We start from the raw sequence: 12,517 nt of genomic DNA on the forward strand, positions 1-12,517 counted from the left end.
CTAGGGTGCGTTTTTTTGCATCCCTGCGATCAGGTAGTCGCCACCTACAGAGGGAGGGGGAATTCACTGTGTAGGGGTGCGATGGCATGTGCGGGAGAGCTGCACAAACAGCAGTTTGTGCAGTCTCTGCACAGCCCAGGACTTACTCAGCCACTGCGATGATCGGGGCCGGAGCTGACATCACGAATACTCCCACAAAATGCCGGGTCCCTCCTGCGTTTTTCCAGGCACTCCCTAGGAACAGTCAGTTTACACCCGCAAATGCCCTCTTCCTGTCAATCTTTTTGCAATCACAAGTGCAGTCGGATTTGTCACACCATCCCATTGCTGCCTGGCGCTCCCCATCGCTGCGGACCGCCGCGCCTGTGCTTTGCAGTGCATGCGCAGTTCAGACCTGATCGCCCGCTGTGCAAAAATGTACAGCAGCAATTAGGTCTGAATTAGCCCCAATAAGTCTTACACTTCCATCCATATGAAGATCCAGTGCAAGTTGCACTTACCCGTAGGGAGCCAAACAGGAGATACTATATCACCGATTAGTGTCTAGAAAATATTGAATGTTTGAATGGTGCTCAAAGATAGATAGATAGATAGATAGATATATAGATAGATAGATAGATAGATAGATAGATAGATAGATAGATAGATAGATAGATAGATAGATAGATAGCAGTACAGATGGTGTAATGGTTAGCATTACTGCCTCACAGCACTGAGGTCATGGGTTCGATTCCCACCACTGTGCAGAGTCTGTATATTCTCCCCGTACTTGCGTGGGTTTCCTCCGTGTACTCCGGTTTCCTCCCACAATCCAAAAATATACAGGTAGGTTAAGTGTGTGAGAGTGTGTGTGTGTGTGTGTGTGTGTGTGTGTGTGTGTGTGTGTGTGTGTGTGTGTGTGTGTGTACGTACATGTGGTATGGAATATAAATTGTATGCTCCACTGCGGCAGGGACTGATGTGAATGGCTAAATATTCTCTGTAAAGCGCTGCAGAACTTGTGTGTGCTATATAAATAACTAATAATGATAGATAGATAGATAGATAGATAGATAGATAGATAGATAGATAGATAGATAGATAGATAGATAGATAATCCTGTGTGTCAGCTAAAATGGTGAAAGCAGTCATCCATCTTATTATCAGACTGCATGCTGTGTAAGACATGACCTGATGATTTCAGAAAACAACAGAGCACCCCAAAACTTCCTTAGGCTGAATGAATCCACACAAGCGTACCAGTGGAGGGTCCCTGGCAGAATGTATTAGTGATGAGCGAGGTTCGGTTTTACTCGGTTTAATATGAAACTTCTTACAAACCTCCAGTCAGCCTCCTGTTGCTACAGAGTTGTCACATGCCAGGCCTCCATCCATTCAGTGAACAGCAGGAAGCATCTCTTATGTTTAACACTAATGTTATGGAAATTGAAAAGTTCATCATTCTGAGCAATAGAGTAGGACTGCCAGATGGGGAAGACTGTGGTGCAGTTGCTCAGCTTAACAAATGTTGCAACAGTTGTAACTAATACCCCTTTTCCACTGCCTTCAAAAACCCTGTTTTTTGCCCGTGAACACACATTGGCTCGGATTTTTGCTCATTGAAAAGGGCCCAAAAACCCCCCAGGTCCAGTGACCCAGGAATCCAAATCCAACCTGCGTAGCTTGCAAGGATAGACCTGGGAAGGACCTGGGTAAGGATGCAGTGTAAATGGGACCTGTTTACAGCATGAGGAGAGCCCACCTGGAGGTTGGGGGACACACTGTCTGCACAGCTAGGCACACAGCAGCAGCACTGGTGAAGTTTAATGGATGCCGCACGTGGCATCCATTCAGTGTATAGAGGAGGCTGGGGGCGACCCACAGCGACCAGAGTGCGGTGCTTGCACCCAGCATAACATCGCAATGGGTGTAGTATGGTATGCCGGCGGCCGGGCTCCCGGCGACCAGCATACCGGCGCCGGGAGCCCGACCGCCGGCATGCCGTCAGCGTGGCGAGCGCAAAAGAGCCCCTTGCGGACTCGCTGTGCTCGCCACGCTGCGGGCACGGTGGCGTGCTACGCGCGCCACACTATTTATTCTCCCTCCAGGGGGGTCGTGGACCCCCACGAGGGAGAATATCTGTCGGTATGCCGGGTGTCGGGATCCCGGCGCCGGTATACTGTGCGCCGGGATCCCGACATTCGGCATACTGAAGACCACCCCATCGCAACTGCATTAATGAGGGATCATTGCCTATTGGGACAGAGGCCATGCCACAGGTCCCTATCTGCACAATGAAACACGTGCAATATAAACGTTGCCGACCCAGGAATTACCCGGGTCAATGCCACAGTGGAAATGAGTTCTGCCCTGCTTCTGACCTGAATTGGAACCGTCGGACCCAGGGCTTTGGTGGAAAAGGGGTATTACATTCACTGTGTAACCACCTTTTTTTGGTAATTAACTTTGTTAGATATAAAGTAAATGGATTTGTATGTAATAATAATAAGATTTTACTTACCGATAAATCTATTTCTCATAGTCCGTAGTGGATGCTGGGGACTCCGTCAGGACCATGGGGAATAGCGGCTCCGCAGGAGACAGGGCACAAAAGCAAGCTTTTAGGATCACATGGTGTGTACTGGCTCCTCCCCCTATGACCCTCCTCCAAGCCTCAGTTAGGTACTGTGCCCGGACGAGCGTACACAATAAGGAAGGATCTTGAATCCCGGGTAAGACTCATACCAGCCACACCAATCACACCGTACAACTTGTGATTTGAACCCAGTTAACAGTATGATAACAATGAAGTAGCCTCTAAAAAAGATGGCTCACAACAATAATAACCCGATTTTTTTGTAACAATAACTATGTACAAGTAATGCAGACAATCCGCACTTGGGATGGGCGCCCAGCATCCACTACGGACTATGAGAAATAGATTTATCGGTAAGTAAAATCTTATTTTCTCTAACGTCCTAGTGGATGCTGGGGACTCCGTCAGGACCATGGGGATTATACCAAAGCTCCCAAACGGGCGGGAGAGTGCGGATGACTCTGCAGCACCGAATGAGAGAACTCCAGGTCCTCCTCAGCCAGGGTATCAAATTTGTAGAATTTAGCAAACGTGTTTGCCCCTGACCAAGTAGCTGCTCGGCAAAGTTGTAAAGCCGAGACCCCTCGGGCAGCCGCCCAAGATGAGCCCACCTTCCTTGTGGAATGGGCATTTACAGATTTTGGCTGTGGCAGGCCTGCCACAGAATGTGCAAGCTGAATTGTACTACAAATCCAACGAGCAATAGTCTGCTTAGAAGCAGGAGCACCCAGCTTTTTGGGTGCCTACAATATAAACAGCAAGTCAGACTTTCTGACTCCAGCCGTCCTGGAATTATATATATATATATATTTTCAGGGCCCTGACAACGTCTAGCAACTTGGAGTCCTCCAAGTCCCTAGTAGCCGCAGGCACCACAATAGGTTGTTTCAGGTGAAACGCTGACACCACCTTAGGAAGAAACTGGGGACGAGTCCGCAGTTCTGCCCTGTCCGAATGGAAAATCAAATATGGGCTTTTGTAAGACAAAGCCGCCAATTTTGACAATCGCCTGGCCGAGGCCAGGGCCAACAGCATGGTCACTTTCCATGTGAGATATTTCAAATCCACAGATTTGAGTGGTTCAAACCAATATGATTTGAGGAATCCCAACACTACGTTGAGATCCCACGGTGCCACTGGAGGCACACAAGGGCTGTATATGCAATACTCCCTTGACAAACGTCTGGACTTCAGGAACTGAAGCCAATTCTTTCTGGAAGAAAATCTATAGGGCCGAAACTTGAACCTTAATGGACCCCAATTTGAGGCTCATAGACACTCCTGTTTGCAGGAAGTGCAGAAATCGACCTAGTTGAAATTTTTTTCGTGGGGCCTTCCTGGCCTCACCCACGCAACATATTTTTACCACATGTGGTGATAACGTTGTGCGGTCACTTCCTTCCTGGCTTTGACCAGGGTAGGTATGACCTCTTCCGGAATGCCTTTTCCCTTAGGATCCGGCGTTCAAACCGCCATGCCGTCAAACGCAGTCGCGGTAAGTCTTGGAACAGACAAGGTCCCTGCTGGAGCAGGTCCTTTCTTAAAGGCCGATGCCACGGTTCCTCTTGGAACAGACATGGTACTTGCTGAAAGCAAATCCCTTCTTAGCTCCCGAGGCCATTAGTCCTCTGTGAGCATCTCTTGAAGTTCCGGTTACCAAGTCCCTCTTGGCCAATCCGGAGCCACGAGTATAGTTCTTACTCCTCTATGTCTTATAATTCTCAATACCTTGGTTATGAGAAGCAGAGGAGGGAACACATACACCGACTGTTACACCCACGGTGTTACCAGGACGTCCAAAGCTATCGCCTGAAGGTCTCGTGACCTGGCGCAATACCTGTCCCATTTTTTGTTCGGGCGGGACGCCATCATGTCCACCTTTGGTCTTTCCCAACGGTTCACAATCATGCGGAAAACTTCCCGATGAAGTTCCCACTCTCCCGGGTGGAGGTCGTGCCTGCTGAGGAAGTCTGCTTCCCAGTCGTCCACTCCCGGAATGAACACTGCTGACAGTGCTATCACATGATTTTCCGCCTAGCGAAAAATCCTTGCAGTTTTGCCACTGCCCTCCTGCTTCTTGTGCCGCCCTTTCTGTTTACGTGGGCGACTGCCGTGATGTTATCCCACTGGATCAATACCGGCTGACCTTGAAGCAGAGGTCTTGCTAAGCTTAGAGCATTATAAATTTGCTCTTAGCTCCAGTATATTTATGTGGAGAGAATTCTCCAGACTTGATCACACTCCTTGTGTGACTGCTCCCCAGCCTCTCAGGCTGGCCTCCGTGGTCACGAGCATCCAATCCTGAATGCCGAATCTGCGGCCCTCTAGAAGATGAGCACTCTGTAATCACCACAGGAGAGACACCCTTGTCCTTGGATATAGGGTTATCCGCTGATGCATCTGAAGATGCGATCCGGACCATTTGTCCAGCAGATCCCACTGAAGAATTCTTGCGTGAAATCTGCCGAATGGAAGCGCTTCGTAATAAGCCACCATTTTTACCAGGACTCTTGTGCAATGATGCACTGACACTTTTCCTGGTTTTAGGAGGATCCCGATTAGCTCAGATAACTCCCTGGCTTTCTCCTCTGGGAGAAACACCTTTTCCTGGACTGTGTCCAGAATCATCCCTAGGACCAGCAGACGTGTCGTCGGAACAACTGTGGTTTTGGAATATTTAGAATCCACCCGTGCTGTCGTAGAACTACTTGAGATAGTGCTACTCCGACCTCCAACTGTTCTCTGGACCTTGTTCTTATCAGGAGGTCGTCCATTTTCTTTGAAGACGAATCCTCCTTTCGGTCATTACCTTGGTAAGGACCCGGGGTGCCTTGGACAATCCAACGGCATCGTCTTGAAACTGATAGTGACAGTTCTGTACCACGAACCTGAGGTACCCTTGGTGAGAAAAGGCAAATTTTGGGACATGGAGGTAAGCATCCCTGATGTCCCGGGACACCATATAGTCCCCTTGTTCTTTGCTATCACTGCTCTGAGTGACTCCATCTGGATTTGAACCCTTGTAAGTGTTCAAATTTTTCAGATTTAGAATAGGTCTCACCTAGCCTTCAGTACCACCATATAGTGTGGAGTAATACCCCTTTCCTTGTTGTCGGAGGGGTAATTTTATTATCACCTGCTGGGAATACAGCTTGTGAATTGTTTTCAATACTGCCTCCCTGTCGGAGGGAGACATTGGTACAGCAGACTACAGGAACCAGCGAGGGGGGAAAACTCTCGACATTCCAATCTGTACCCCTTGGATACTACTTGTAGGATCCAGGGGTCCTGTACGGTCCCAGCGTCATGCTGAGAACTTGGTAGAAGCGGTGGAGGGCTTCTGTTCCTGGGAATGGGCTGCCTGCTGCAGTCTTCTTCCCTTTCCTATATCCCTGGGCAGATATGACTCTTATAGGGACGAAAGGACTGAGGCTGAAAAGACGGTGTCTTTTTCTGCAGAGATGTGACTTAGGGTAAAAAACGGTGGATTTTCCAGCAGTTGCCCTGACCACCAGGTCCCATGGACCGACCCCAAATAACTCCTCCCCTTTATACGGCAATACATCTTTGTGCCGTTTGGAATCTGCATCACCTGACCACTGTCGTGTCCATAAACATCTTCTTGCAGATATGGACATCGCATTTACTCTTGATGCCAGAGTGCAAATATCCCTCTGCGCATCTCGCATATATAGAAATGCATCCTTTAAATGCTCTATAGTCAATAAAATACTGTCCCTGTCAAAGGTATCAATATTTTTAGTCAGGGAATCCCACCAAGCCACCTCAGCTCTGCACATCCAGGCTGAGGCGATCGCTGGTCGCAGTATAACACCAGCATGTGTGTGTATACTTTTTAGGATATTTTTCAGCCTCCTATCAGCTGGCTCCTTAAGTACGGCCCTATCCGTAGATGGTACCGCCACTTGTTCTGATAAGCGTGTGAGCGCCTTATCCACCCTGAGAGGTGTTTCCCACCGCGCCTTAACTTCTGGCGGGAAAGGGTATACCGCCAATAATTTTCTATCGGGGGAAACCCACGCATCATCACACACTTCATTTAATTTATCTGATTCAGGAAAAACTACAGGTAGTTTTTTCACCTCACACATAATACCCTTTTTTGTGGTACTTGGAGTATCAGAAATATGTAACACCTCCTTCATTGCCCTTAACGTGTGGCCCTAAAAGAAAATACGTTTGTTTCTTCACCGTCGACACTGAAATCAGTGTCCGTGTCTGGGTCTGTGTCGACCGACTGAGGTAAATGGGCATTTTACAGCCCCTGACGGTGTTTGAGACGCCTGGACAGATACTAATTTGTTCGCCGGCCCTCTCATGTCGTCAACCGGCTTGCAGCGTGTTGACATTGTCACGTAATTTCCATAAATAAGCCATCCATTCCGGTGTCGACTCCCTAGAGAGTGACATCACCATTACAGGCAATTTGCTCCGCCTCCTCACCAATATTTTCCTCATACATGTCGACACACACATACCGACATACAGCACACACATAGGGAATGCTCTGATAGAGGACAGGACCCACTAGCCCTTTGGGGAGACAGAGGGAGAGTTTGCCAGCACACACCAAAACGCTATAATTATCCAGGGACAACCTTTATATAAGTGTTCCTCCCTTATAGCATTTTAATATATATACATATCGCCAAATCAGTGCCCCCCCTCTCTGTTTTAACCCTGTTTCTGTAGTGCAGTGCAGGGGAGAGCATGGGAGCCTTCCCACCAGCCTTTCTGTGAGGGAAAATGGCGCTGTGTGCTGAGGAGAATAGGCCCCGCCCCCTTTTCGGCGGGCTTCTTCTCCGGAGTTTTAGATATCTGGCAGGGGTTAAATACATCCATATAGCCTCAAGGGCTATATGTGATGTATTTTTCGCCATACAGGTATTATACATTGCTGCCCAGGGCGCCCCCCCCCAGCGCCCTGCACCCTCCGTGACCGCTGTGTGAAGTGTGCTGACAACAATGGCGCACAGCTGCAGTGCTGTGCGCTACCTGATGAAGACTGAGAGTCTTCTGCCGCCTGGTTCCAGACCTCTTCATCTTCAGCGTCTGCAAGGGGGGTCGGCGGCGCGGCTCCGGGACGAACCCCAGGGCGAGCCCTGTGTTCCGACTCCCTCTGGAGCTATGTCCAGTAGCCTAAGAATCCAATCCATCCTGCACGCAGGTGAGTTGAAAATCTCTCCCCTAAGTCCCTCGATGCAGTGAGCCTGTTGCCAGCAGGACTCACTGAAAATAAAGAACCTAAAAACTTTTTCTAAGTAACTCTTTAAGAGAGCCACCTAGATTGCACCCTTCTCGGCCGGGCACAAAAACCTAACTGAGGCTTGGAGGAGGGTCATAGGGGGAGGAGCCAGTACACACCATGTGATCCTAAAAGCTTGCTTTTGTGCCCTGTCTCCTGCGGAGCCGCTATTCCCCATGGTCCTGACGGAGTCCCCAGCATCCACTAGGACGTTAGAGAAAATTATATATGTATGGATGTATTTTATGGCTCATTTAATATTAATAACCAGTAAAGGGTTAATGTGGGAGTGTCTGTTATGGCTGTGTGGCGATCTGAAGGTTTCCATGACAACACAAGAGCAATTATAAATAGACCTGAGACAGTGACAGTGGACAGTTGGTCTGAGGCAATTGACAGGACAGGTAGATTCCTGTCACTAAATGTGGTGAGGGGAAAGAGGCAGGGAGCTCCCCAGTGAGTGAATAGGAGATCCATGGTCAGGCAGTGAGCAACGCACTGTTACCTCAGGAAGAGTGGCCTCCGCTAAGCTCCACATGATGGCAATATGATCCCTGCCGCCAGGAAGTGATGGGTGCAGCTAGGCCATGCCTCTTTTTGACAGAACACCTTTCCTCTGACCACCTCCTGATAAAGTCCGACAGGGAGAGTCTGAAGGGCAGAGCAGCTTTGCTGAGAAGGAGACTGGACTGTATGGGGGGAATTCAAATGTTTGAAAAGTCGGTTGGGTGTCTGTTTTTCCTGTCAGATAGGAAAAAACAGACACCCAACTGACTTTTCAAACAATTGAATATCCCCTATTAAATGCCTACCAGTGAATCTGCTGGGGGTGTATAATCGGATGGCTGCAGTGATTGGAGAAAGCATACTGGAGCTAATGTGTACTAGAGATAAAATCAGCACAGCATCCTTCACACACAGTAAAGAGCAGAGTGATCAAAGATAATGACAGGCAGTAACAAATAGGATAACAGCCAGGGGTGGATTGGCCATAGGGTTCACCAGGAATATTCCTGGTAGACTGACGTGTCTGTGGGGCCTGTTTTCTGTGTTGTCATGTAGACACCCCCAACCCCACCCCACCCCACACACACACACACACACACACACACACACACACACACATTACACGCAGCCCACTGCACTAAGTAGCCTGCATTGTCCCTATTCATTCTGTTATTCCATCTCTGCAGTACAGCAACTCTGCCATCCAGTGATGCCGCCATGGCTACACGGTATGTTACCTCTTGTGCTGCCTATGGTAGGCCACTTCTACAAAACTTTACAGGGCCACATTTAGATCCCAATCCACCCCTTGTCTCAGACACAACCGTAGGAAACAGATGCAAGGAAGGCCGCAATTGCGTGCAATCAGGCCCAATGAGGGATACCGCTCCCCTCAGCAGACCCCACTATGTCAGCAGACCCCACCCCCTCATCAGACCGCACCCCCATTAGGGCTGCTTCCATAAATTTCCCGGGCTGGTTTTCCACCCCAATCCGCCCCTGATAACAGCTAACTAATTTCAAAAGCCTTTCTACCAGAACTGTATAAATAAAGAAGTAATCTCAGCAAGTAAAAGTATATAAGCATTACAGCCAGAGCCGTATCTACGTGTGTGCCAGGTGACACTGTCTGCCGTAAAGTGTAAAAAGGGGACGCTGTCTGCCGTAATGTGTAAAAAGGGGACGCTGTCTGCCGTAATGTGTAAAAAGGGGACGCTGTATACCTAATGTGTAAAAAGCGGATGCTATCTGCCGTAATGTGTAAAAAGGGGGACGCTATCTGCCGTAATGTGTAAAAAGGGGACGCTGTCTGCCGTGATGTGTAAAAAGGAGACGCTGTCTGCCGTGATGTGTAAAAAGGGGGACGCTGTCTGCCGTAATGTGTAAAAAGGGGACGTTGTCTGCCGTAATGTGTAAAAAGGGGGACTGGCTGCTGTAATGTATAAAAAGGGGGACTGGCTGCCGTAATGTGTAAAAGGGGCTCTACATGGTGTAGTGGCGCTACTGTGCAGTGTAATTTGAATAATGAAGACTACTGTGCACCGTAATATGAATTGGTATTATTTTGTGGCCACAACCCTTCCCCATGAAGCCACGCCCCTACATTTTTTCACGCGCTTACGGCGCGCACTGCCTCTATTTTATATAAATAGCATAAAGCAAGAGCATTGGGGCAGTACGGATGGTGTAATGGTTAGCATTACTGCCTCACAGCACGGAGGTCATGGGTTTGATTCCCACCATGGGTCTGACTGTGAAGAGTTTGTATATTCTCCCCGTACTTGCGTGGGTTTCCTCTGGGTACTCCGGTTTCCTCCCACAATCCAAAAATATACTGAAAATGACAAGAAAAAAGGTTTTGCGCTGACCTCCTGGTGGAGAAATTTCTCCTAATTATTCCCTTTCTTAGAGGTATATCTAAAATGATACCACTGCTGCTACCCAAAATGAAGGGTATTTGCGCCCCTGCATTAGATAAAAAACAAGAAAAAGAACAAAGTGGGAGCGCTGTTGGTATCACTTAAAGACAGACCTTAGTAATTAATAATTAATACTCATCACGATGTAGATTAAATAAAATGATAATTTTTAATTTACCACATAAAAGACAAAAAACACAATAGTAATATTAAAATGCTAATGAGGTATTGTTAAGATGGAATAACAATAAAAAACAGCGGGGGGATGTTTTGTCTAATTCCCTTTTCCCAAATAAATCCTTTCAAGCTCCAATATAGATATTGCACATGGTTCCTATTTGTTATCAAAAGTCTCCTGGAATGATCCAGATATCAAATTGTGCTGGCCAGATAGAGATATTGTATCGTTTATGCACATAGAATTTTAATTTGTAGATCTGTATCGTTTTCTGGATAAAGTTCATTCACACATGCCACAGTGTAACAAAATAAGGCCAGCTGATTGCAATGTCCTTTTGTGAGTATTAGAAACAAAGGATCCTTTAACACACAGACCTTTTATAAATGGTTTACCTGGGTCCCACGGCACTGATCTGTACTGATTCTGCCTCTTGAATGACTCCTGCTGGACCCGCCAGCGTTTTACAACATAGGAGGAGGAGGATTAGAGTCCGTGCATTTCATGTGGTCCCGTTTTCTTCGCTGACGTCAGTACTGTGTTGAATTCTTGTTTAAAATGGTGTGCACAGCGGCACTCCGTTGAGCTGTCATGTTACGCGTTTCTCCGCCTATTTCCTCGGCGGCTTCCTCAGACACCATGTCTGAGGAAGCCGCCGAGGAAATAGGTGGAGAAAAGCGTAACACGACAGCTCAACGGAGACTTTTGATAACAAATAGGAACCATGTGCAATATCTATATTGGAGCTTGAAAGGATTTATTTGGGAAAAGGGAATTAGACAAAACATCCCCCCGCTGTTTTTTATTGTTATTCCATCTTAACAATACCTCATTAGCATTTTAATATTACTATTGTGTTTTTTGTCTTTTATATGGTAAATTAAAAATTATCATTTTATTTAATCTACATCGGTGATGAGTATTAATTATTAATTACTAAGGTCTGTCTTTAAGTGATACCAACAGCGCTCCCACTTTGTTCTTTTTCTTGTCAAAAATATACTGGTAGGTTAATTGGATCCCAACAAAAATTAACCCTAGCGTGAATATGTGTGCATGTACATGTGGTAGGGAATATTGATTGTAAGCTCCACTGGGGCAGAGACTGATGCGAATGAGCAAATATTCTCTGTAAAGCGCTGCGGAATATGTGTGCGCTATATAAATAACTGGTAATAAAGAGGAGGGGGCGCCAATGCAATTTCTTGCACACAGCGCTAAAATGTCTAGTTACGGCACTGATTACAGCTCTCCACACTGAACCCCTTCTATAAAGCCTACCATAGCCTGCTAAATAAGAGAGTCTGGAGAGGGTCCTATCACTGAAGGGTATATAGACATATGACAGTATTGCAGTATGAACTAACTCAGTCCCAAAATCACTAATGATGTACAGTACTTCAAGTGGCTGCTAGATAATGGGTAGAATATTACAGACCAAAAACTTATATTTAGTGTATTCAAGCAAAGGAGCAGAAGTTAACTGGATGATTAATATTTTCTGGGCATTCAGCAAAAGCATAATAACTTCATTATAAAACAATAAACAAACTGTAGTTACAGATAATCCAATACAACTGCAAGTCTCTATAATTATGCCTTACAAGCCTACATTTGTGAAAGTGACAAATAAATCAGGCTAAAAGGAGTATCTCAACCACTACAGTACAGTATGTGCACCACCATTACAGTATGTGCACCACCATTATTGTGACATGTCTAAACGCTAAAAACACTTAAGAATCTGGGGCTTATACTGCAGTATAAGAATGTGTTTAGAAGGTAGAGATAAATATGTAGCTATACGTTTTGTTGCATTTAAATGTGGGATGCCATTTATAGGAGTGTGAATTTAGAATGTGCTGTAAATTCCATAAGGAGTGAAAGTTATATTCAATGTATATTGGTACCTGAATTCATTTTTTCTTGCCTGTGTGACTTTTAAGCACCCTGGGTATAACAGAGCAGCGAACATCTCTGTGAAATAAAGAAACTCTATATTGTAGACAAAGTGTCATTTATTGGTAACTTGTAATTTAATGTATAATATTTGCATATGCTAGACAGAGTGA

Source organism: Pseudophryne corroboree, chromosome 7 (assembly GCF_028390025.1).
Source record: "Pseudophryne corroboree isolate aPseCor3 chromosome 7, aPseCor3.hap2, whole genome shotgun sequence".
NCBI lineage: Eukaryota > Metazoa > Chordata > Amphibia > Anura > Myobatrachidae > Pseudophryne > Pseudophryne corroboree.